The sequence below is a fragment of the Mercenaria mercenaria genome, chromosome 3, assembly GCF_021730395.1.
Source record: "Mercenaria mercenaria strain notata chromosome 3, MADL_Memer_1, whole genome shotgun sequence".
Lineage (NCBI taxonomy): Eukaryota > Metazoa > Mollusca > Bivalvia > Venerida > Veneridae > Mercenaria > Mercenaria mercenaria.
In genome coordinates, this window is record NC_069363.1 from 7134126 (window position 1) to 7161212 (window position 27087).

The 27087-nt window shown below is 33.6% G+C and overlaps 1 protein-coding gene and 1 long non-coding RNA gene across 3 annotated transcripts in view; one reads left to right on the forward strand and one right to left on the reverse strand.

Annotated features, from left to right (window-relative positions):
• Window positions 1–27087, forward strand: part of LOC123525470 (glutamate receptor ionotropic, NMDA 3A-like) — a 293441-nt gene that overhangs the window by 179985 nt on the left and 86369 nt on the right. The window lies entirely within an intron of this gene.
• LOC128555478 (uncharacterized) lies at window positions 13573–18448 on the reverse strand. Its single transcript, XR_008370088.1, has 2 exons — window positions 18241–18448; window positions 13573–14386 (listed from the first exon to the last, which is right to left on the reverse strand). It is a non-coding gene; the product is annotated as an uncharacterized LOC128555478 (long non-coding RNA).

Here is a 27087-nt window from a genome sequence, read left to right on the forward strand (position 1 = left end):
TGGCATCTTTAGTCCATGCCTCCGGATATATACCTGTATCGTATATTTTATTAAAAATTGTACATAAGTAAGGACTTATAAATTGCTTTGCATCAATAAAAAAATCTGCCACATTTTTATCTAAATCACAACTATTGTGTTTCTTTAAAGAAGAAATAGTTTTACAAATTTCATCAACTGTAAAAGGCAGATCCAACTGGTCGATATTTAATGTTTCATCCCGAGACTCAGTGAACGTATCTGCAACAAACTGATTATCTGCAGATGTAGACATGTTAGCAAAATGATTCTTAAAATCTTCAATGTCGACATCAGTATTTACATTCTTTCTTTTACTTTTGAATTTTTTAATATAACTCCAAAATTTTCTTGGCGAATGTCGACCCATATTAGATAATTTACATTTTTCTTTATCAAAATAAGCATTTCTAGCTTTACGCTTTGTTTTGGCAAAAACATTCCGGCTAGATAAAAAGGACAGTTTATTATTTTCAGATGGATTTAATTTGAAATTAGTCTTGTTTCGTAGGAATAATTCCATTACCTAGTCTGACCTCATTTAGTCATTACCGAGTCTGCTATTTTTAGCTTGGTTTCTACGTCTCGAAAGGATCTTCTTACTTATTTGATCCTTAACATTTTTTATGCTTGGAAGGAATGAATAAAACAATGTTTCGATAAGTTCAATATTTATTCAGTAGCCATAATGACAAATAGTTTATTTCCTTCTACAGCTTGAAGCAGACTTTTTGTCAGCTGGACCACTGGTATATGATTCTCGATCACTATTTGATTGTTCGTTTACACTCTTACCTGCAACTGTTGTCATAAAACTTTCCTCTAAGACTACGCAGACTAAACTAAAGATGACACTCGTGTAGATGTTGTCTTCATTTTCTTTGAGTGGAGAAAAATCCAATTTAACTCTATTAGTGCTAATACAGATGAAAGTTGACATTTTCTTTGATTTGTTTAAAATGGAATTCATTCATCTTCTTCATCAGTTGTAATCAATAAACAAACTTGTCATTCATGGAAAAGAATGTGTTAGATGTGCATTTCATTTCTATTACAAGACTGCAATGTTGTTCCAGAATGGTTTTATAGTGCTCTAGTTTCAGAAGGTTATTTAAGTGTTGTGAAACCACAGCGTAAACATTTTTGTTTAGGGTAATCGTGTTACATGTGACAATCAAAGATAACAGATGTTTTAAATACTTTGCAATTAGACTATCTTTAAATGTAGCTGCATCCAAATATTACACACACCTGCACTACTAGTCTATTATGTATGCGACGATATGTGCTGCAATATTTGCAATTAATGATTTAGTACTGGATGTAGTCGGAGAGGTATATACATCCTCCTGGCCTAGTTAAATTCAATGTGTACCCTAAAACATGAATTCATAGAAAACCGATTTCAATACTTCCCAAAGTTTGAGGTCATACCTTAAATGATTCAAGGCAAAAATATTCATACTGCTGGTCATTTTTTAACATGCGTTTCTTGTTTTCAATATATACGCTCTTCTTCAATCATCATTAAAAGGAGACGTACATTTTGACCCCGTCTTGGACCATCTTACACAATTTTTTTTATTTGATCAATTTCAAATAGTAAGATCACCGAAAGAGGTTAAAAGTATTCTATGTTGAATTACGGCATAGCTTTAGAATCCCTCTGCTTGGCAATCGTCTTATTCATCCACAAAATATATTAGAAAAATATTAAATAACCATACAAATTTTATGACAGCATGTCTAACATACCATATACTTATAGATATGTATCCTAATACGTTCTGTCAATTGCGTAAAAATGGCAGGATATGTTTTACTATTGATATGATCGTGTAGTAAAATGCCATAACCTTCTTATGATATCACTATAACTACGTAACCTTCTCCGGACATTTACCATTGTAAAGCATGTGTTAGTTTTAGAAAGATGCAAACGTCTTATAGTAACATGTATTGATAAACAATTAAAAGAGTTGAATGACATATTATAAAATTTTCTAAATCGGTTTCTCTCCACTTCACACACCAATCAAATTATTTTAATTGGGTAAATCTTTTAATGAGTTCTTCAACTGACCAGTCTTGAACTCATAAACGGCATATTCAATGATTCTGCTCCACTGCAGATAGAGACAGAAAGTGCTGAAAACTAGAGAATTCTTATCAACCGTTTTTATAATTCTGGTATAATAATAATAATAATAATTAAGAAACGGTGATTTGATAATCGTCTAAAGTGGTCTTTTGCACCCACAGTATCATTGTATAGCAGAAGTAAACATAATTGTCACCACCATGTAATCTTGTAATTCGAAAATCAATTAATAAAATTAACAGTCAATATGACAAAAAGATTATATAAATAGTAAGTAGAATACATAACACACAATTTTGTCCTGAATGAGGAACATGTTTACGTTCAAAATATGCATCCCAAAACCATTTGAAGATCTTTAAATTACAAAAAAAAAACATTTGCTAAGCTGATATTGTGATTTAAAAATGAGATCGTGGAATGTTCTAGCTGGTAGTGGCACACACTAAGCATACTTTTTATGTAAACATGACCTTAGGGTGTCAAACGGAATAGATATGTATTCAAATAACATTACATTGCATACAGACAACATTAATTCAAACATAACATCAAGTACATCTGCAGTTTAAAGAATCATTGTAAAATCACACAAGGAAATGCCGGTACGGGAAAATTATTCGGTAGACGTGAATGTACATAGAAAGCAATTAATTATAGGAATGTTTTTATGTCTAGACTGAAGAATATTCTGCCAAAACGCATTAATCATGGAATATCAGCGCATCCAATCAGTATCAATGCTAATATTAACTAAATATGTATGGACATGCTAAACATTTAATCTCAAGTGATACGACAAGAATAATAGTTCCTACATAATAATCTCAGTAAATCAGTTACTGATACTTCAAAATTTCGGTTGGAGTGAAAAAAGAGTTGAATCATTTCATTGCTTTTTAAAAGATTGCAAAATTTCCAGTTCATGCAGTATTTAACAACAATAAGCTTATATGGTTCATAAATTCATGGACTGTTGTAAGCATTTTCAAAGCTACAAAATACAAATGAATTGTTTTGTATATGAACAGCTTCATCTATTTCAAACATGTCTCTTTCCTTCTTACGATCTTTGACCGTTTAACTATTAATAGTGGTAGAGTATATGAGTTGTTTGTATACATGTTTAAAATCAATATTATAAAACAAATAGTAGTTGAAGGGCAAATATTTAAAAAAAATCATTCTTAAGGTACGATTCTTAAAGTCCCATAAGGCTTTAAATTTTATGTTAACACAAGTTAAAGCAACTCTCCGCATAGAGAGTAGGCATAATTAAATGATTGGAAAAACACTTCTATTAATACTGCATCTATTAATACTGCACATGAAGTTATTCGATCAGAAATATACAGGGAGGTAATCAAAAAGAACAGATTCAGTAATAATTTCTACATTGGGAATCAAATATTTTAACCATTGAATATTTCTGTTCTGTAATAGACAGACTGCAATAAAATCCGTTCTATGTACTTTTTCATTTTTTATATAGAATCTTTACAGTAATGAGAAACACCCTCTTTCGGTTATTACAAATATAAAATGTACTGCTTAAATTTCTTTGAGCCATATAGGTTATCGTCGCGAATGTTGGGCGAAAAAAACATATATCCTTTTAAAAAGCTTCTGATTTATGTTTCTGGCAATTCCTTCTTCACTTAAAATAACTAATACACTACATGTAGGTGCAGGATTTGTTATATTGCTAAATTTAATTATTCAAATGACCAATTGATATAAAAGTATAATCTTTGTTGCGGCATGATTGTATTTTATCATTACCACTAAGAGAAAAGATTTTTCTATTCCTATTGGAACACTGGCGGATGTTTTTTGTTCATTATATGATTTTCGTATCAAGGATTGGAAACCGTCGCCATTATAGCATTATAGTTAGGACAATCAGACTACAGTACTCATATTTGGTACACTAGAGGCATCTGGCTGAGGGAAACATTGCAATAATTATCATAATTGATAGACAATTGCTTTAGTGTTTCCATTTTTGCCATTCTGTCGATATCGCTAAAATGAAGCTATTAGTTTTTCATGTTGTTCACAGCCTTAATCAATATTAACTACCTCGTATAAAAATATTCTTTTTTTATGAATGTGATATTTTTATCCTAGAATATTTTTGTATATACCATTTGTAGAAATAATAAAATAATTCTGGTTAAAACTTTAATTGTGTGAATTACATATACTAAACTGTTGAAAAACAAATTGTTTGGATTTCTTTTCAATTTAAGAGCAAAATAAACTGCCATACCTTTCGCTACGTCTCATCATAACATTACTTATCAGCTGAATATTGTAGAGTTATATCTCGTGTGATTCTTTGTTAACTTTATTCTTTTGCAAAGCTAAATATCAATAAAAAGAAGGACAAGTCCGTGACTTCAACATAATTCTATCGTTCAAACAACGTCAAGGTATTTGATCGATTCTGGTCCAAATATTCTACGGATAAAGTTAAGTATGTTCAGAACATTTTGAAAATGACACGTCAACATGTTTTCTTTCAACCACGTGTTCAAATAACGGTGTAAATGAGAAAACAATGGAATTGAAGCCAACATCAACATTTGCTTTGGATTTAATTACATTGTGGATATATATTTTGAAACCTTGGTAGAAAAAAAAAAGGAATGAAGATGTTGTTTTGGCGAAGCAGAATTAATTTCAGTAGAGCTAATGTAGTTGCATAATGTCACATCATTTTAGTTTTGACATAATTCTGTGGAAAACAAACAGGACAATTCTCTCTTCCAAGTTACATGACAGCTATTATTCGCGTCTTCAATTAACGTCTGTTTTAAAATGAGGTTTAGTTGTAATCTGAAATTGGTTTAGCTATAAGTGACAGCACTTTAGATATTGCACATTATAAAAAGACTGATTATGTAATTCTGTTTTTAAGATGGCATGTAGTCAATAATCTTAATAAGAAAATTATCCAGCAAGGTGATGGCAGACACGGTTTGATTTCATCTGTTTATGAATGGTAGCGGAATGTGCAGCACCCTCAACTTCCAACACCGACGTAAGCGAAACAATTTATCCGGAAATTTGAACGGATTACGTGATCCAAAAGGACCAGAAAATAGAACAACCCTGAGTGCATGTATTGTTCGGGGAATCATTTTACGACTGCCAAATGACACTTTATGATTACTGCAGTAAATGCAATTTTGTAACAAGATAGGACTCAGTCAATCAAAGTTAGAGCAGACTTGGTTCGATTGCGCCAGATTGTGATGGAGTCCCCCAATGAGTGAAATAATATAGCATCACTGAGTCTAGATCCGGGCAGCGTTATGTTGAATAATATATGTTCAAGCACGTTAAAATATATTGCTATTTAATAATATATATAACATGCTCTACAGCTTGTTACCTTTACACGCTCGAATGATAACAGTTTTCGCTGTGATACATGATGTGAACACGCTGCAACTGTTCAATTATTATTCAAACAAAGAGTGTTTAAGACCAATTTTTTCAGCAACAGCAAACACGTGGTAAAATCCTGTCTTACATGCAAAAATGTATGTTTCTTATCATTTGTTCAGTGTTATGCTTATATGATTGAATAACTCTTATTGTTTAAATGGTTTTGTTATGCTTCCTATGTTGTTGTTGTTGATGGTAAAATGAAATTACCCAAAAATATTTGAATAATCTACTTCTATATATTATGTGGTCCTTAGTTATAAATTTATTGAAGTGCCTGTCATAAACAGACTGCTATCATTTTTTCTGGACTGCATTCTAAGCTGCAAAAGGATCTTCTTACATATAAGGAATTTTTTTTAATGTTTTCGAAATGCTCAATATCTAGTTTCCGAATGTTACGATTTGTTTCTACTCGGATCAGTGGTGTATAACTTCTGATCATCATTTTTTTATATCTGCAATTACCTGCTGCTGATGTCGCTGCACATCGGGTGACTCTAAATGCAACAGTTAAACAATCACTAAAATGTGAGCCGTGCCATAAGAAAACCAACATAGTGGCTTTGCGACCAGCATGGATCCAGACCAGCCTGCGCATCCGCGCAGTCTGGTCAGGATCCATGCTGTTCGCTTTCAAAGCCTATTGCAATTAGAGAGACCGTTAGCGAACAGCATGGATCCTGACCAGACTGCGCGGATGCGCAGGCTGGTCTGGATCCACGCTGGTCGCAAAGCCATTATGTTGGTTTTCTCATGGCGTGGTTCATTTTATCTGTATTTTCTTTAAGTTGAAATAATTTCAATTTAACACACTTAGTCTTTAAACAGGTGCGAAAAGCAGTTTAATTTGAGTATGTTTTGCCGGAATTTCTACTTCTCCGCGGTTGATTCATAAAAAACTACTATCTATGAAGTTATTTTTGTACGCAATTCATTTAGACTGAAATTTAAATCCCGAAATTGCTTCAATTGTTTTAAATTCCGAGCTTTACTTCGCTCTTTTGAGACTACACTGTAAAAGTAATGTTTATATATTGAACAAATACTCTGAAACTCTTACATAATGTGACTTTTGTTTCTGTTCTGAAAAATCGTCGTCTTTATCTCACTGGTTAACGAACATAATTGGAAGATCGTTAATTAAGATCACAAAAGGGGGCTACGGTCTCCTTATAAAATACTAATAACATTACGTATGTGGCTTTAAATCTAGGTCCGGTGCAGAGTGCTTTACAACTTGCACGTTAAAAAAGATGGATCCTCTGGAATCGGAGTTTTGATATATATCTTGCAGTATCCTACATTCTGTATTAAACTTTTCTGGTCCTTTTGGATCATAGAATGCATTCAATCTTTATATAACAGAGTTCCGCTTAAGCCGCTGCTAGGGACGTGTGAATGTTAACCATTTCATTATCTCTCACGAACGCCTTAAGTCAAATCTACTATTATTTGTTTGTTTGAAATGGTAACTATAAATAATCTTAAATACAAACAAACATGGTTTTGCCATTAGAATGATTTAAAGTTCAGTTGCATGTAAACATGTTTGCAGTTATTAGGTCTGTAAGTACAATATATTAATTTATTGTTACTGCAATAACAGCTGCAATATTTAGAACTGATAATGTCGTTTTGAAGGGTGACGTACAGGTTATTTTTTGTATATATTATCTTTATCCCATATGGTTAATGTTTCATATAAGTCATCTTTAAATTACATACTATTAGGATTGATATGAAATCCTTTCTGTGAGTTACTCAGGTTTTTTGTATGGGGATTCCATTTCAGTGAAAATATATGCGCTTTATTTTTTCCGGTAAATGAAGAATCCATTATAGAACATTTTGTCCTGAAAAGTATTATTTTTGTGTTTACTAGAAATGCAAGCCGTGATATGGACAATGCAGTGTCAGAAATTCATTTTCCTATACGACAAAAAAAGTAGAACAATCTGGCAGAAATTATATATCAGTTACGCAAGTCTGTCTATATGTTAATTGTCCCTGATTATGACATTGATGCTTGATTAAGAATTAACATTTTGATTTTCAATGGTTCATTATTTTCATGAGATGTTAGTTTTTAGTAGCTTAATTCATCATGTATATACTAGTACATTTCACTTTTATCGGGCCAGAGTCGATCTTTATTCTGCTACTCTCATTGTATTTTGAGCTGCTAATATTTGTAAATGAAAATTATGTATAGCATGTTAATTGAAGGTTTCTACAGCTCGGCAGTTCTTACAGGGTTTTCCCTTTTAACCGTGTAAATATGTATGTTCGTAAAACATTTTTTCTTTGCATCAGTTTGTTTGAATATCTATAAGAATTTTTAAACTAAACTTAAACCTTGTAAAAAATGCCACAAACTATGTGGTCGGATCGTTAACAACGAAATAAATCAAGCAGACTTACACAGTGCAAATCTATAAACCTAATTTTGCTCTTTTAACCAATCTTATTGTCATCTGGCTCTGTTGCGCACTAGACGAAATCTATAGAGTTAATGAAATACTGGCGGTTTGATAGATTATATAAGAATTGTCTATAAAAGAAGTTCATTCAACACAATGACATAGAATATTGGTATATAGAAAAGACAGATATTGAGGATGCTGATGAACTCTACAAATGAATACCCAAAGTATACCTGAACTGTTACCAATGTTATAGAGCAGTCGTTTTCAAATATTGAAAAAAAAGACTTAAATTCAACAGAAAAGCCACATTCAAAGAACACAGCCGTCCGTTCAAGACTTCGCATGGAAATAGAGATATATGTTTAATATATACATTTGCGCACTGGCTGCGATCTTGAGCGCATATATTAAATCACACACACAAATGGATGCAATAGTAAATACATACCTGTCACAGACAAACTCAAACAAATATTGACCATATCAACAACTGGGAACGGTTGTCGTCATTAACTTTTATTTACGACAGACAGACGGCTCTTATGTAAATTAGACTAAAGCCACATAAATGAAGGAAACCGTAATTGACTGACAATTATATCAAATATTTCGTATAGTAGCATTCAGTCGGTATGAACAACATCAAGCTCCTATTTTAAAACGATTTTTAATTGGCAGTATTACTCTAAAAATACAACATTTTAAAATATCAATTGCTAATAGATAAATCTTTCAAGTGTCGTATTAACAGATTTTTTAAACAGTCGACACAATAATCTGTTAAAGAAAGCAGAAATGTAGATATTTTCACACATTTCCTTCTCTGCGTTCCTATGGATATCAGTGTATCAGTCTGACTAAAGTACATCTCCTCTCCTATTACGCTACTCATAGGATCTGAGAACGACCTATTCATAGCCTCGTTCTGACGACCCATTCGCTAGCCAATCAGAGCTTAACTTACAACATTTTGCAAATCTACCTGTAGCCTTGACTTTTGATATTTACAGTTCTTATGTCGTAATGTGTCAGATAGCCGGTTAGCTCAATCGGTAGGTCACTGGAGTGACTGCACATTTTCATACTCTTTGACATTCGAACAAGTTGTCTGATTGGTTAAAATAAAAATAGCAATACTGGAAATCCAAAATATACAGAAGACGTATGTGAATGGGTCGTTCTCAGATCTTCGTTTAGAAGATCAAGTACTTGAGTCAGATTGTCAGTGTATTTAAGTGCCCTGTCGAACATTATGACTTTGATCGAGGGACATGCCGGAACGTGACGAATTCTATATAATTATTATGAAGAGTCGCCACTTTGACTGATTAATTTTGTGGTTAAAATGAGGTACATGGATATACAGAACAGACGATCTTCATGATTAATTTGTATGTTCTATTTATGATACGCTGAAGTGTTTAAAACTACAATTTCATACAACGACACAAACTATTTCGCTACGCCTTATTAAAAACCTTTCTGTCATCGGCAGAGTATTGAAGATTTATTTCTTGTTTGCTTTTAGTCTGAAGTGTCTGCATTTACCAGGCTAGATAACATCCAAATAGGCAGACAAAGCTGACGTGTTGAACATTCTATGGTTCTCATTAACTCAAAGCACTGAATAAACTCTTTTTTAATGGGACATAATAGGGGTGACATTTCAACCAAGCAGACAAGACAAATCTTTACTTTGAAAAGACAAGTACAAGAATGTTTACAAGATCAAAAGAATCACTCTACAAAGTTTAAATTACAACGTCAAAATTGTATTAGATTTTCCACCAAATATCTTCCATTTGTCCTAATCAATTTTAACTCGTTTTAGGGAATTTATAATGCGCTTCTGCTATCGACTTTCTAGGATTTGCTATATACATTCAGCAATAGGGTTAGAATCCGTTACTCGGGGGTTTAGAACCTGACCATCATAGTGAAAATAGTACATGTCTGTATAAATGTATGACTGCATGCGCTATATTGACGGTAAACCAAGAACTATAGCGGTATCTATTGGAAACAAACTCTTTGCACGTTTTTGTCCAGTTTGCCAAAAGCAAATATCATTAATTTAAACTTCAATTGAATATCATAATAAAAGAAAGGCTCCAACTAAAGCAGTCAACCCTCATTATGCCCGAACGTTCCACATATTGATTAAGTGAAACATAATCTCATAAGAATAATGCTGATTGCACAAATGTTTATACAGTCCCCGGATCTTGTCTTTGTTTCGATAATTTGTCAAGTGTTGAACGAATGAGCCTTGCACCTTTTCGTAACTTGCCTCCCTAATATTGAAAACAATATGGACGTAGACGCTCCGAAACAGCAGTCGTGTTTATATCGGTAGACTCACTTTGGAAATCATGTATGCGATATTAATCGTAGTTTTTCTAATGGAAGTTGTATTAGGGAATATACACGAGCTCCTTTATCACTTTATATACTCTCTTACTTTCGAAACAGTGTGTATGCATCAATAGGACATTGTAATGGAGAAAATAGTGCAATGCATAAACTTCGAAATTCTCGTGCATAACTTATAAACATCCAAATTTTATAGTGTTCAGTGATATCCTGAACACTTCTCGTATAAAAAATTTGGTTAAAACTGTTAAGCAACGTGAATTAAAAAGAAACAATGTTTGTTTTGCATACAGGGTCAGGTATCTTTCGCTTGTAATACAATCTTACATGTAGCTTCACGTGTTCATTTGCTGATATATCCTCGATTTTAACTGAATAAATCAAATATTGTTGTGTAGCCGAAATGTAATCTTATTTATAGAACATAAACAATGCTGTTGCAAGTCTATCTTTACTGATTTCACATTGAACGTTTGAATATCTAAAGTGAGGTAAATAAATAAGATAATAAGTAATAAAACTAGTAACCACGAAAAATTTTAATATGTACTTTTGTATAAGATTTTGGCAAAGCTTTTTTTAGATCTTGGTTTTCATTATTATGCTATATTGTGTAAAAGCTCTGTGCAAGCACTCACATAATCTACTCTGCAATCATTTTTGACAGGCATACTATTATTAATATTATCAGTTCTGGTGCATTTTTGTTGATGTAAAATCCTGAGTGCAATGCACTGTTCTTTCTAGAGTTCAGACGATAAAGTACTATACAGTTGCTTCACAGTTTTTCTATAAGAGGCTATTCGGTGTAACATGGTAGAAAAAAGCAGACAAAATAGTGAATGTAATTGAATGGCTTTTCACTTATTATCTTTTATAAATGCATGATCAGTTTTCGTTACATATGATATTTCTATAGTTATCCAAAATGGCATGGCATTTGGTTTAAGGTAAACATGTCAACCATGTCGAAAACCCCTTATCATCATTTTCATAACAAAGGTCATCTTAATCTTGATCTACTTGTGTGCGGAGAGATTGTTATTTTTACTCCCACTGTCATTATTTCATTATCATACCTTATTGTAGTTAAAAACAAATAACCAGGTGATTTAGTCAATGCTCTAGAACGAAAAACGATTTTTGGAACATCCTTAGCACAACGTTTTCACCTGCAGTCTGCACCACTGCAACTCATAAAAAATGTAATACATTCATCAATTGAAATATTCTAATAACAGCTGATGGTTTTATCAGAATTAATTTTGAAAATTAATTTGTCTATCAAGTTCAGTGATGTGATATATTATTACTCTACAGCAGTGAAATGTGGAAATCAAACTATTGCCCCATACAATTTAATGGTACAAAAACTTTTCTTTCCCTTAATTCAGTGAAAACCGTGGCATTACGATGATTTGAATTCATGTAAAGCTCATTCTAAAATCCGCGATAATGACGCTAGAATTTTGTCAATAGTAATGACACACTCAAGCAAATGCTATATTCCTTCCTGTACTGTATCCTGAAATAGTTATGGGACGAAATGCTTAAGATAATGTCCTTGGTTCTAGACATAACTATCTATGTTAAAAAATAACTTTGAAATATTTGTAGACGACATTTCGTAAAATAAAAGTTATAAGAAGATTCGCAAATGAGCAAACTTATAGCAGACTCGGTTTGAAGAAGTATGTTCTTATGGGGTAGTAAAACCTGATAGACGCTTCAAGCGTCTTCGCTCCGGAGACGGAGCTAAAAGAATCAGTAATATTACAACACTTAGTCAGAGTACAGGGAGGTATTTACGGCAACAGTATGTTAAAAACATTCATTCGTACATATATCTACACTGTTTCTATTTAACCACAGTTGGGTTAGTGAAGGAGACCGCATGCCAGATGTAATTTGTTTTAAAGAGTATTCAGTGATTCCAATCGATTACCAAGGCTTACGATCTAATGATTCTTAAATCGAAATTTATAGACATTTTATAATTAAATTCTTTCAAGTTATAAGAATATTAGAAGACGTTCAGTCGCGCTTCTAGCCAATCTCATTGTAGATAACTAAATAAAACTAGCCCGTTAATGATACACTGACAATCTGACAGATTAGATAAGAATTGCCAGTAACAGAACAGTTTCCAAACATCTAGAAATGGAATAGTCGACAGATAAATGGAAAAATGGAAATGCGAAAGTACTGAAGTGTCTCATGAAACATACACGAAGAGGACCTGTAATGGGTTGTTTATAAAAGAACGCATATTTTTAAATGACATATCAAAGCTGAACCAGAGGAAAACACATATTTTGTTCAAATATATGCTTGAATTATTTTATTACTCCTGCATGTTTGGTGGTTTCTTTTACGTTTACTAGGCTTTTGGTAGTGATAATATGAAACTGCTCCAAATTGTCTAAACTATCTACCTCTGAAGTGGATATTTTTAAAAATTTGAAACATTTGGTGTTCCTTGATTGTAAACATCTTTTATTATCTCTCATGCAAAGAATAAATCACACCTGTCTGCTATTGCTTTGTTTGTTTGTGTTGATTGCTTGTAAAAGATGTTCTTACATATTTGATTATTTACCTAATTATGCATACTTTTGTATATTTTTAATTATCCTGCAAAAAATGACTACAACAACAGTAACTGTTTAAAACTCTAATTTATTAATTAATGGTTTGGCATATATTTGTCATGGCTGGATTACTGTAATACAAGATAATGAAAATTTTTGCAAATCAACTTCCCCGTCTACGGCAGAAAGTGTTTTATGATAGTTAAATCGCCGACAATTCAAAAAGCCCCGGTTACGGTGGCTTATATTTATGTCATGCGTCCTGTGTTCAATCTTGAAAACGGCATACTGATTCCAGCCACGACGATGATGTTCAAGAGATAAGACCTGAAATCAGAAAACAAAAGCACAAGAAACGGGCAGGGTGGGAGGGTATTTAAAGAAATTCTTTGTAAATGTTTGAATTAAAGTAAGAAACTGCTTTGTACCTCTCTCTCTGAGAATCAATGTGGAAAAGAACGAAGGTGCGAGAATCACCGCTTATATAGGAGCTATACTTAGCAGGTCACGTGACCATAAATGATGTCATTTTTGCCGGATAAAGCGTTTAACCTTTAGACGGTTAAGCGGAATATTATCCTGCAAAAAATGACTACAACAACAGTAACTGTTTAAAACTCTAATTTATTAATTAATGGTTTGGCATATATTTGTCATGGCTGGATTACTGTAATACAAGATAATGAAAATTTTTGCAAATCAACTTCCCCGTCTACGGCAGAAAGTGTTTTATGATAGTTAAATCGCCAAAAGGTGAGATGAAATCGAGCCTTCCGCCAAAGCGGACTATCATGAAACAATTAATCAGTAATCCAGCTATGACAAGTAAGGGAAAACAGCCTGACCTGCGAACAAAAACGAATAGACAGCACCAGATAGGGTGCTTACCATAACATTATATCCTAAATTTGACAGATGGCAATCGTCTGCTGAGAAGTATATAGATTCACAAGTTATATCTGGGTATTTAATATATGCACCTCCACACTTTATGAAATATTTTCCTAAACAACTGTTAATTCTGGTACACATTCTTTTAGCAATTAAATTGTCGTCTATATATCTCCAAGTTCGACGTGGAAGTATTTGTGACCAAACAATCTTTGTGTTTGGTAATGCGTTTTTAATATAATCTTGTAAAAAATGTTTGAGGCTCCAAGTCAATTCTAAAGTAGAAATTAATCCTAAATCATTCCCACCACAGTGGATAATCAACATTACCGGTGGAGCATGAAAATTGAGAAGGTATTCTATTGTCTCTCTTAATTCGGAAATCTTCATACCGCTAATGTATTCCCAAATTATTCTGTATCCTAAACTATCGAGTCCTAAATTTGGACCCTCAGGCCGAAATAGGGATTGCTGGTGTGCCCCTCTGACGAGCGAGTCACCCACTATCCAGATCTCGGGATATCTCACTGAAAAGTAACTTTTATGTTAAAAATAGTGCACATGTATAAAATGGTATCCATAAATTATATTCATTAGGATGCAGCGCCAAAACACATAGTACTTATAACAAGAATGGACGAGATATCGTTTGTAATCAATGTACTGAAGATATTGTTTCGGGGTATTTTAATCTGTCAACAGTATTAAAATAGTGCCTTTAATCTAATGGACATAAGAAACTGAAAGCCAAATATTTGTTGCCGGCATTCACATTACAGCATATGGCAACTAAATCATACATTATAATTTGAAAGACAATATTGAAACTATAAAGGAAAATTCCTGTCTCACTGAATGCTCTATAGGTCTAGAAATTTAATTTTGTAGAGAGAGCTTGAGAGCCAAAAGTTGTTGCCGGCCTTCACATTACAGCATACGACAACTTAAAAAAATTAGTTTTGAAAAAGAATTACAACAAAAAACAAACTTTGTTTTGCATATATCATAAACTGTCTTTCGCCTCCTTAATTCTTAACTCAGCAGTTCAAATATAACTTTCAAAAGCTTGGACATTCACAAGCAGTTAAACTAAAATAAGGCATATCTTATAACTGATGTCCAGTATAATCTTTATTCAAATTACAAATCAACTAACTCAAACTCTGTTTATCGGATATACGATTTATACGCGTTTGAATGCCATCTTCCACGATATTTTATTTCCGAAATTGGCACACCGGACATAAACATTGACGATGCACTCCCTATCCTAAATGAATGTGCTTTGAAGTTAGTTTTTTCTAGACCAATGTGTCTAAGAGCTTTTCTTAGCACAGCATTAAATTGAAATGTTGTCAAAGGAGCCCCATCGAAATGACAGAAAAGGGGTTCAGAGCTGTTATTTCTATGTGATAAAAATGCAGATATATATTCGTAGTATGTACTGGTTTTAGAATCAATCGCAATGTCTAAAACTGTACCCGAACATCTTTGATCAGTTTTCGATGCCCTTAGATATAGCCTTATCATCTCATTGCCCATGACGATATCTTGGCGTCTGAGGACTATTTTTTTAGAGTTTTTATTTGGTAGAGCAAATTCACTTAAGCGAAGGAGTGCTATAAATGCCAATGAAAAGCAGGCGGAAAATAGCATTGCTTCATACTGAGATCGACACACGAATTTTAGGGCACTAATAAGCTTTTCTAGGACTGAATGAGTGATGGGTTGTCTACAATCCCACCTCTTCCTTTTCCTATGTAGACCTTCAAGCATGGCCTTGATCATGAAGTTCTTTGTGTTATCAGTATATCCATTAATTTTGTTAACATAGCTTATTGCCGCTATGTGACCACTAACTGTTGAATAAGAGTATTGATGCAGAGATAGGTAAGCGATATATTCTGATAAGATTTCGGCTGATGGCGGAAATGAAATTTCTGACCCAAATTCAGCAGCAAATGCAGAGAAGAAATTTAAGTAGTGATTGTAGTTCTTTTTGGTGTTTTCAGACAGAGATGCTGATAGAAGATCTTCTATTTCGGATTGAAGATCTCCAGGCATATAGATGGAATCGGACATGGCTCTTGAGCCGCGTCTTGCGGAAGTGCGGCCTTTAGCTTTTCCCACTGAAATCGACTAATAGAATCAGCAATTGTATTGCGTTTTACCGGCAATATGTTTACATTTAACTTGAATGTTGTTTTGCAAGAGCATCAGCATCAGTTTTCGTACTAAATGCATAACATTCTTGTTTTTTGAAGATTTCCTATTAATAATCTCAACAAGGGCAAGGTTGTCCGATCTCAAAAGAATTTTTTTGTTTTGCATAACTTCGCCCCAAATGAAGAAAGATATCAAAATTGGAACTAATTCGAGATAAGTTATATCCTTAAATGTGTGACTTTCCCAATGACAAGGCCATTTGAAAACGGCCCATGAACCTTTGAAATAGCAACCACAGCCGAGGTTTCTATTGCCCGAAGCATCAGTAAATAGTTCAAGTGTATCGTCATCTTGCCAGTCTAAATCGCTAAATATGCGGGTGCCATTGAATTTTTGAAGAAAAATTAGCCAAGTCAAAGCATCATCTCTCATATTTTGCGTTATTCTTACAAAATGGTACGGTTTTTTTGCATATGACATGGCGTCATAAAAACGACGTAAAAATGCACGACCTGTAGGTATGGCCTTGCAAATAAAATTCAGTAGTCCGACAACTGATTGTAGCTGTTTCAATGTTATTTTATTTTTATTTCTTATTAATGGCTGTAGTTGATCAATTGCCTTTTTTTATCTTATCTGCGGTACCCTAATAACCTGATTTTTAGAATCTATTTCGAGACCCAAATAAGTCAAAGACTGTACAGGACCGACCCATTTTTTCTTCGCAAAGCGGCACGCCAATATCATCACATAGATATTGAAAACTTGACATTAAATGCACGCATTTTGAGTCGGACGAGTCTGCAAAAAAGAAATCATCTAACAAATGATCTATATTTGTGGATCCCGACTGTTGTTGTACAGACCACTGAATGAAATTTGCAAACTTTTCAAATATAAAACAGGAACAGGAAGCGCCTTGAGGCAATGTCTTCTGGATCCAGTAACCATCATCTGATTTAATACCTAAAAGTTCAAAATCACCTGGCCAGATGGGGCATAGGTTGAAAGCAGACTTTATATCTGCCTTACCCATAAAGGCGCCGACACCTAGCCTGTGTACCATATTTACAGCATTATCGAACTGTGAATATTGTACTTTACAAAAATCATTGTGTATAAATTCATTGACGCTTAGACCTTCCGGATGGGAAAGATTTGTAATCAATCTCCAGCCGCCTGATTTTTTGGGAACCAATCCTACAGGATTGACGCGCAAGTTAGATAGGGGAAGAATAGGAAACGGGCCTATGATTCTACCAGCGTCTTTTTCTTCGAACAATTTACATGATAATATAGATTTGTGTTGTACAGCAGACGACAAATTCTCTGAACGAACGGGAATTCTTGGACCAGCGTAATTAAGTTTAAAACCTAAACAAAAACCTCCAATAAAAATGCTGCATCTTTAGTAAGTGGATAACTTGTCAATTTTCTTCTAATACAGTTGTTTTAATTGGGGTTCTGGCTAGGTCCCATAAATCTTGGGCCTTGATGACGTGGGAACGAATGTCGTGAGTCGGGCCTGAAATGAAGACCATTCATTGGTGAATTTCGGGCTTGTGCAAATCTAAATGGGACTACTTGCCTGGAGAACGGACATTCCCAAAATTGTGACGATATCTGATGTACTGAGTTTGCTGACAGTATAGCGCAGGATGGTCACCAAAACATTTGAGACATTTATGAGTGTACAAGCATGGCTTGTCTGAACAAAAACCATTATTATTGAAATTAAAGCACTTCCTCTGACTGAACTGTGCTTGTACATTCTGTATAGGCTGCACGTGTAACATCCATAGAACTGGATCAATAGTCTCCCATCTTAAATTTATATCAATTGACATTTTCAACCTAAATTTTGAATCATAAGTTGACCAACCTATGTGCTTTGATGCTGCATACCTGATGTTTACTAAGTATTGGAAAAGATTTTGAACCTGATGTGGATATTTTTGAATATAAATTGACATGAAAACAATAAATGCGTCTGACCAATTCTCTATTTTCTCTAAATTTGTAAGAGACTTATTTTCGACAGTCGTCAAAAACACCTCCCCGTTTAATACTTGTACTTTTTGCTTACTTCCAGAATTGCCTGGGTCTTTTTTAATTAAAACTTGTAAATCAATATATTGATTATCCCAAATTTTTTGTTTAATTGTTATTGGCACATGAGCTGATAATAGGCCATCTGAATTACAAAATAAGTCACCTTGATGATTCTGTAAAGGTAGCGGGATTGCCGCTTGGACACCTGATAATCCACTCGTCCCTGCACCTTCCTGGTTGACGGGCTGAACAAATCCCCCAGTTACACCCCTCGTCCCTGCATCTTCCAGGTTGACGGGCTGAACATCTCCTCCACCTTGATTGTTTCCTTTCCGTTTTTGAGCGACTTGGTGTGACAAAGATGTATTCTTTCTTTTGCAGGCATCGTTCCTCATAAAACAGAAATGGAAATAATTGTTTAGTATATTAAATGAATCAATTATGTTTATTTTAATTTTACAATAAAATAAAAACCATTAATCGCGCTAAAACAAAGAAATATAGCGATTTATAATCAACCTGTGCTAAAAACCACCTCCGAATAAAGACACAGCTATAAACTTGTTTCGAAATGTCACCATTTAACAATAATAGGACAGACTTTACTGTAATATGGACATTTGAAATTACCCTTAAAAACAGTAGCGGCATACGAAATCCGCAACTCCGGGTTAGGAGTCCACAGCTCTACTTGTACACACAGTGCCTTCTTTGATTAAATTACAAATGAAAATATATCTAGTTGTATAGAAGCTATAAAGATACTATATTGACTTATATGCAATGGTCATCCGAATTGCGCACTGTCCGAATACAGAAGTAACGGACGGGATCAATCATCTGCTATTAATTAGTGGCCTCTAAAATATTCGTGGCTGGCTGTTTAAGACAGATATGACATCCTAGAAAGCCATGTTTATGCGATATGCAGATATCACAAAGATCAACATACAATAAACTTATTTCAAAACATGTAGCATCACTAAAGGTTCGAAATGATTCACATTATTTGCGGCTAGTTTATATAGCATTTCATCTTGTCAAAATAACATTGAAATGTACTTACTTGCACTATGATATCCACGTGTTGGTGACGTAATAAAATGAAAAACGTCATTACAAATTTATTTGAATTAAAAATTAAAGATTAAAATCAGCAAATTTGTTATGATTTTCTTTATGCTAAATCAAATAGATGTAAAGTATACAGTGTATTCATAAATTCTTTCAGGTGCTGGTCACGTGGACGTAACATATTTTTAGACAATTCAAAGTATTTCTATTTAAACCTGCAAAATTTATACATTATTAATAAACTAATTTTGTCGTCTAAATTTGTGAGGATATCTTGAAGTTATTAGAAATTGTTTAAAGAAATATTTAAAGAAATTCTTTGTAAATGTTTGAATTAAAGTAAGAAACTGCTTTGTACCTCTCTCTCTGAGAATCAATGTGGAAAAGAACGAAGGTGCGAGAATCACCCGCTTATATAGGAGCTATACTTAGCAGGTCACGTGACCATAAATGATGTCATTTTTGCCGGATAAAGCGTTTAACCTTTAGACGGTTAAGCGGAATATTATCCTTGCATAAAAATATAGATCGGTGCCCAGAAAAAGCGCCACATTTATTTACATTTGTTATAACCATTGTAACGATCTCGTATCATTTCTTTCCATTACGGGAAACTAATGTCTTCACGACCATTAATATATAATTTCTGATCATTATTTGATTGTTTCTAACCGCACGCACCTGCTGTCATCATAGAATTTGCGTCACTTAGCTCAATTAGTAGACACTAGTTTCAAATTCTTCTTCGTTTCATTTAAATTGAAATAGATACAAGTTCTTAAACAGAAGCAATTTGCATGGTTTTTGTTATTATATTACACCGGAAACCTTAGATGTAATAATAAACTAACATCCATTTATGGGATAAATTTGATGCGAAATTTATTTATTTTAGACTGAGACTGATATTTTTGTTCAATAACGGGTTTGAAATGTTTTCAATTAAGGTTCTTATATGGCTGTTTCGAGACCAAATTTTATGTAGTCGTCTTTTATGTGACTATATCATAAAGAACTAATATAAAGACTGTTTGTTCCCTGTCATTTTTATTGAAATACTCCTCTATTGCCAAATGGTTTATGAACTTTTTCATATTCGGAAGACCGTTGGAGGCTTGATTTTCCATAAAGATACATGTCTGGTAGTATTATAGATGGGACTTTAAATCGAGGGTTCTTTATAACTTACACGCTAAGGGACCAGGGGAAATCATGTGGAACTGAAGCGCCGTCCGTATGTACGTCATTATGTTAAAGTTTCCAATAATTGAAAAGCAGGGCGTGATATCTGCATTGGTGAGTCAGAACATGTCGCGTCTGCTTTCTAAACAAAACGCAGATAAACCTAGCAGAATATAAGGACAAAATAGAGACTCCATGGAAGCACTGAGCATAACAATCAAAGCCAGAGACGCACATCGCAATGTAGGACTACTACACATAGAAACTGTAAGGAAAAGATATAGTAGACCGGTTGCTTCAAATATTCATCAGCAAGTACAGTGTAAATGTATGTAAGATGTAAAAATGGGGATGTGTAAGATGGGAAGGGGAAATGGAAGGATAGAAGGAGAAATGTTTAAAATGTTGGAGCGGCATAAAATGTGGAACGAAGGGCAGGAATACATCAACTAACATGTTAATATATTGATATATAACATAATAACAAAACGGAAGTTGAATACAGAGGCATCACTTTGAATTATGTATAATCCATATGAAGGAAATCAGGGAAATATAATATTCGTAATAATAATATTTTTCATTCAAAAGTTTGTTTGAAATTTCACACAGATGTTAGAATCATGCAGAACTGTCACAAACTGCCCGGCGCTTTTATCAATTGCGATAGAATAAAGTGAAAACTAATGATCCAAATTTGGGGCTTTTTGCAAATCACTTTATCATTTGGCTTTGTTAAAGAAGTTCCTTCTAACACAGTGCATAAAAGTATTAACACAAAGAAGAAAACAATACCATATTTTTACAAAAGTAGAAAAACTCTGTTGTGTGTAACATATTTTGGCATGATAATGAACAAGAATAAACAAGACATGAACGAAATAGCTTTGTGAACATATTACCCAAATCGGTGTTTTTAGCATTTCCTTTTATTTATTTATTTGGGTTTTACGGCGCACCAACACAGTATAGGTTTTATGGCGCCAAACAGGACTACAAATTTTGGTTCCACATCTCATTTACATCGAAATAAAAACATGAGGTATGGAATCAAAATTTGCATACCTGCTGGAATCACAGAGTTACTGCAAAACCAAGTGTTAAGACCCTATTAGTCGCCTCTTACGATCATGCAAGGGTAAGGCAGTGGTTCCAATTCTTTTCATACACAGATCGTCCCAGAACCACATGGGGCATTTCCCCTTTCTAATAAGTTATGATTGTCAAAAATAATAGTTCGGCTTATCTGCTTCTAATCATTTTAGCGTGAAGATATAGAAGGTATTATCATATTACAAAATTTACCGTCTGGCATATTTTTGGCAAAAAAACTTAATCAAGACAAATTCACATGAAAGAATCAAATAAACTGCGTCCCTCCTCTGTTTTTAACAGACCAAATTACAATACTATCACCAATTACGGTGACATTTATTTATACTAATTTGTAATTGATAAACGAGATGAGTTTGCTAGGCGGCATGTTTGCGTTTTATCATTCCCACTGAGAGAAGCTGTGTCCATTTCTGCTGGAGCACTGATGTATAATTCTTGTTCGTTCTGTAAGTTTGCGTATATATAGTGGGGCAAACGCTGTCGTTCTATGAATTTATTTACGACATTCAGACGACGGCTATATTTGGATAGAGGAAACATTGCAATGAGTATCTAAACTGGTAAACAAATATCTTTTAATATTTTATTGGCATAGTTTGTTAAGTATTACTTCAAGACTTAGTTCCACATATTAGAACGTCCCAAACATTCAAATGAACGGGACTGGCAATTCATCTAACGGCACTGTAAAACACACATTTCAAAATGGGAATATAATGCACCTGCCTCTCAGAGACTGTCTGTCTGTAGATGGAATCCTCATGATGATGAAATGATCGACGTCTCAAAACGTAACACTGCTTCTGTGGCGCCTATATTAGGCAAACATACCCATTTTGTACGGTACAGAGTATTTGACAGTATAAAATATAATTTTCTAGTACAAAATGGGTTACAAACATGGGTTGTTAAATCAGTCTTAACTATTTGGAAATAAACACTTTTAATTTTACGATTAATTATGTAATAATAAAGTATATGGATAAGATAAGTATTTTTGTTATGTATTACAGCTTTGCTAAGACGTAAAGTTGAATCTTGATTTTTATTTGTAGAATTATTCATTTAAGCATTTGTTACATATCGTTTTGATGGTATTATCGCCTTTAGAAAATGGCAGTGGTGTGCAAGTGATTTCAAAATATTATGAAGATGTAATAGTAAGTTAACGCTGATGCATAAACAATCACAAAATATATATACCATTTCTTTCGCTGACTATTGATAAACGTCAGATATGTTTGTATTCAATGTTGTTCTTGCAACTTGAGTATGAAATTTATTGAAATTTAACCACTGTCCTACCCTTGCATGATCGTTAGTGGCGACTAATACACTTTTTAATGTATCTCTGTGACTCCAGCAGATATAAAAGTTTCTTGATTGAATAGCTCATATTTTATTACGATGTAAATGAAATGTGAAACCAAAATGTTAAGTTCCATTTGGCGCCATATAACAAGTACTGTGTTGGTACTAAATCAGATAAATTCAGATCAAATGTATCAAGGTAGCTGTTAACCACAATGGAATGTAGACAAGTTTAGACAAAATGTTCTGAATATTTTATTATCTGCGTTCATATCAATATCAATGAGATTCGTTTTTACTTCCTTTCTCGTTCAACGTTTTGCCCTTAATCAGTAGAATTTCGTGATGCTTTTTACGTTAGAGTTTTCGCGGATAAAACGATTACTCTTTGATTGATGAAACTTGTGCTATATAGGAGAGGGGTTTTAATGTTTTACGAGAAAAGTCGATACATTGGAAACTTGGCTGGTGGTTAATGTAACAAAACGGGTATAAACTTGTAAAATTTGCTCTAAATAAATCAAAGAAAATTAAACAAACTAGTAAGAAAGATATCGATGAAAATCTTCTTTATAAAATGCAAACGAGATTATTGTACCATTTGTTAAAGTTAAATATCATTGTATAGCGTCTTTTCAACATTTTTATGAATGCATTTGTAGTCTCACAATGTTATGAATTTTGTTCACAACATACCATTTGATGAAAATACAATTTTAGCAGCATTTTATACATGTTATTTCCTGTGATTGTCTGTGTTGAAACAGTCTGGTGAATATCTATCTGTTAAACAAGATAAAACTGATCAACGCCTTCAACATTATGTTATTCAAATATATTTTGAACAATATGTCATATTCATGTTAAGCTCACCTGAGACTGTTGTTCGGAATGAGTTATTAGTATAAACGAATGATCAGGTGTATGTCGTATTTCGTTCATTGCCAACAATTACTTTGTTAACACTCTTGCATTCACATAAATCATACATAGACATTATACACATGATCATAAAATTTAGGACAAAATTGATTATGAGCCAAATCTGACCACTGTATCAACAGTTCAAAATATTAATTCATCAAAATGCACCGTATTAAATGTTAACACTATAGCACCATCAGTTCAGTCATATTTAGATATAATGTATTTAACCACATAGTTGATTCAATTTCAATTATGGGCAAGCTAAGAGTTATGTAACTTTTATGTAACTTTGATTTACCAACAATGCTATATTTCACTATGTTTACACTGTAGCACAAATTTTCTTTACTTGGAATGTGTATATATATAATACATATAATATATTTTATTCATATTTGATTACGATCATCATAAAACCTATGTCTTAGATTAATAAAAAAATCCATATCTTTTTTAACACTTCCATTCCTTAACAAATCCTTATCATATTGACACTAAAGTGAATACTTATAAGTTCTCATTCGTTTTTGTATCGGTTGAATAAAAACCTAGGATTGGTGTTATCTGCCCTTCATTCATCAAAATACCATGTTCACATTATCTAACATCCTAATGGTATTTAAATTTAGATATGAGCATTCAAACCCGGCCATAACACTTCAATTAAATGATTATTTTCCGGAGGGATTTAGTTAGCCTAGAGTGACCTTCAACTAGATTATTTAAATATAACAACAGTTTCTAAAGTGAGAAATCAAAATTTAATATTGTAATCACAGAGAATTATAGTTGAACATAGGTTATATAAAATTTGTTATTCTTATTGAAAACATGTTCCGATAGAGACTATTTTACTTTTTCAAACATCAACATGAGAGCGTTTTTTGAAATCTAATATACAGTCGAACTTCGATGGCTCGAACTCGAGGGTCCCGTGGAAATTAGTTCGAGTTTTCCGTTGTTCGAGCCATCCAAATGGCGGCCATTTTGAATTTGGGAATTCGAGGGCATGGTTTGTTACAAACCTTACATTGTAATATATTGTCATATTGTACCTAAATGTGTGTATGATATGATCATAAATAAAAAATGAACGCTGAAATATGCTTTATTATTTATTTTCAAACTTGATATAGATACGAAAATAAAACACAGATAAAACACTAATATAATTATAAGAATTTCGGTGAAGACAGCATCAAATAGAAAGACATGAATAACAAACCTTTATGAATCATAGTTCAGTACAAATATTATCAAATATATTGCTTTCCAGTAGCCGACTTAGCTATCCCCCCGTTTCCGGGTCCTTTAAAATTATTAAGTTGTTCAGCCATGCCAAAGTAGTATGAAAATTAACATCGGATCTCCAGATTTTATGCAGAAAAAAAAAAAATAAAGACAGACACTGCTCAATTATTTTAAATAATTTTATTCCTATAAATCAAAGCCCATTAAAGCATTGCAGTGAACGAAAGTCACTTTGTTTAATTTGTTTGTCGTATACCGATGCTAATTACATAAGCGCGTGAAAATTTCGCACGCGCCGGTTAAAGGGGAAGCTTGGAGAATGTCAGGCAGAGGTGTGAAAAACTTTATAAACACAAGCCATTCCTGCGACAAATTGTCTGTTCGACTGAATAGGTGTAATTATCACTGTAATTAAGCCAAGGGGACCACCAAATGAGTTCGAGAGTTCGAATTTTCGAAGTTGGAGCGATCCGAGGTAGAACTATTTAGAATAAAAAAGGAATAAATTCGGGACCAGACGAAGTGTTCGAGTTGTCTGAACAAGCGATCCCAGGTGTTCGAAAGATCCGAGTTCGAGCCATTGAAGTTCAACTGTATGTGAATCGTTAATGTGATCGTTTACCTTCAGCAAAAGATGAAGTTTCGTTCGTTTTACAAAAGCACAGCTTCCCGTAAAATCATTACCTGCCTGGAGGCCGCAGGTATTATTAGTTATACTGCTTCGCTCTCGCCTGATATGGATTTCCTCGACAGCGTATATCCCGTATCCTGTCACCAACAAGCAGTGTAACGATTTTATCTTGCCGACTACCTTTTACATCCCTGCTATAATTGACATAATTTTTATATTAATAAAGCTACTTACAGTTACAGTGCAGACTGGAATCCTGCAATCTTCTCTGGTCAGCATGCTTCGATTATAGTTGAATGAGTTGATTAATACCAGCCATAAAATGTAAAATGAACTGTACTTTGACTGAATCACAAAACACAGAAGCTCATTTATACAGGTAATGAACTGGTTTTAAAAAACTTTTATGTTCCATCCTTTCGAAAAATCATCAGATTACACGATGTCAGAAATGTCTTAAAACTTCGGCTTTTGTCCCGCTTCCTGTTAATTCTTTTATCTTGCTGATAGATTAAATGATCCTACAGCAAACTACTGTCTTACAAATGTGTTAATTCCTTTAACTAAAACAACATTTCAACATGACAATCGCGGCCGTCCCATACAGAGTTACTGTTCTTTATTGCCCTTCACGAACCTAATTTAGATAGGAAAAAAATAGAACGGCAAAAAAAACCCACTAAAGTTTTTATCTCGGAAACAATATCTATAGCTGGAGCTTATAATCTGACTTGATTCAATTACGCTAGCGATGCGGCAGCCATTTTGTTTTTAATCAAGATTCATATCTGAAATGTACTAGCAGGATATGGAATATATCTTGTCTCCACGTGACGTCTATTGACCAATAGAAATGCAAGAATCTTGTAGGAGGCAATAAATTGGAATAAAACAAGTAGTGTAGCACATGGGGACTGGGTGATTTCACGTGACTTTTTACCGATATGCGATTGACTTATCGCATTTATGGAACGCCGTTTTTGCAATAAAGCTGGCACTCTATATGATATATAGAGAACTGTTTGTGACCTGAATTCCTCATTCATTATTTCAACGATCAATATTGATACCTAGTTGTGCATAAGGGTTTTTGTGTTAATTGTTGGTCTGTATAACTTCTGGCCGCAGGAAATATTTCGACTTGTTAATATCATGAATATGGTGCAGAATCTCAAACACTTTCCACGTATCAGTCATTTAATCTACTTAAACATATCGTTAGGCGATGCTACCTCCGTCTATGCTACTTAAGATTAACATTTACACATCTCACAAAAACTATTTTGGTACAGGGAATGCTCCTGCCAATTGTATAAAATGTTTATTGTCCCCCACCTTTTTCGAAGGAAAAAAAGGGGGCAATAGGCTGCCAGTCCGTCCATGAAGGTATTTTAAAATAACTTGGCTTAAATGTTCCCCATAATGAGACAACGTACCATGTGCAAGACCCAGACCCCTAGCTCAAAGGTCAATGTCACACTTAGAGGTAAAATGTTACCATGGTCTGTTTCATGTCCG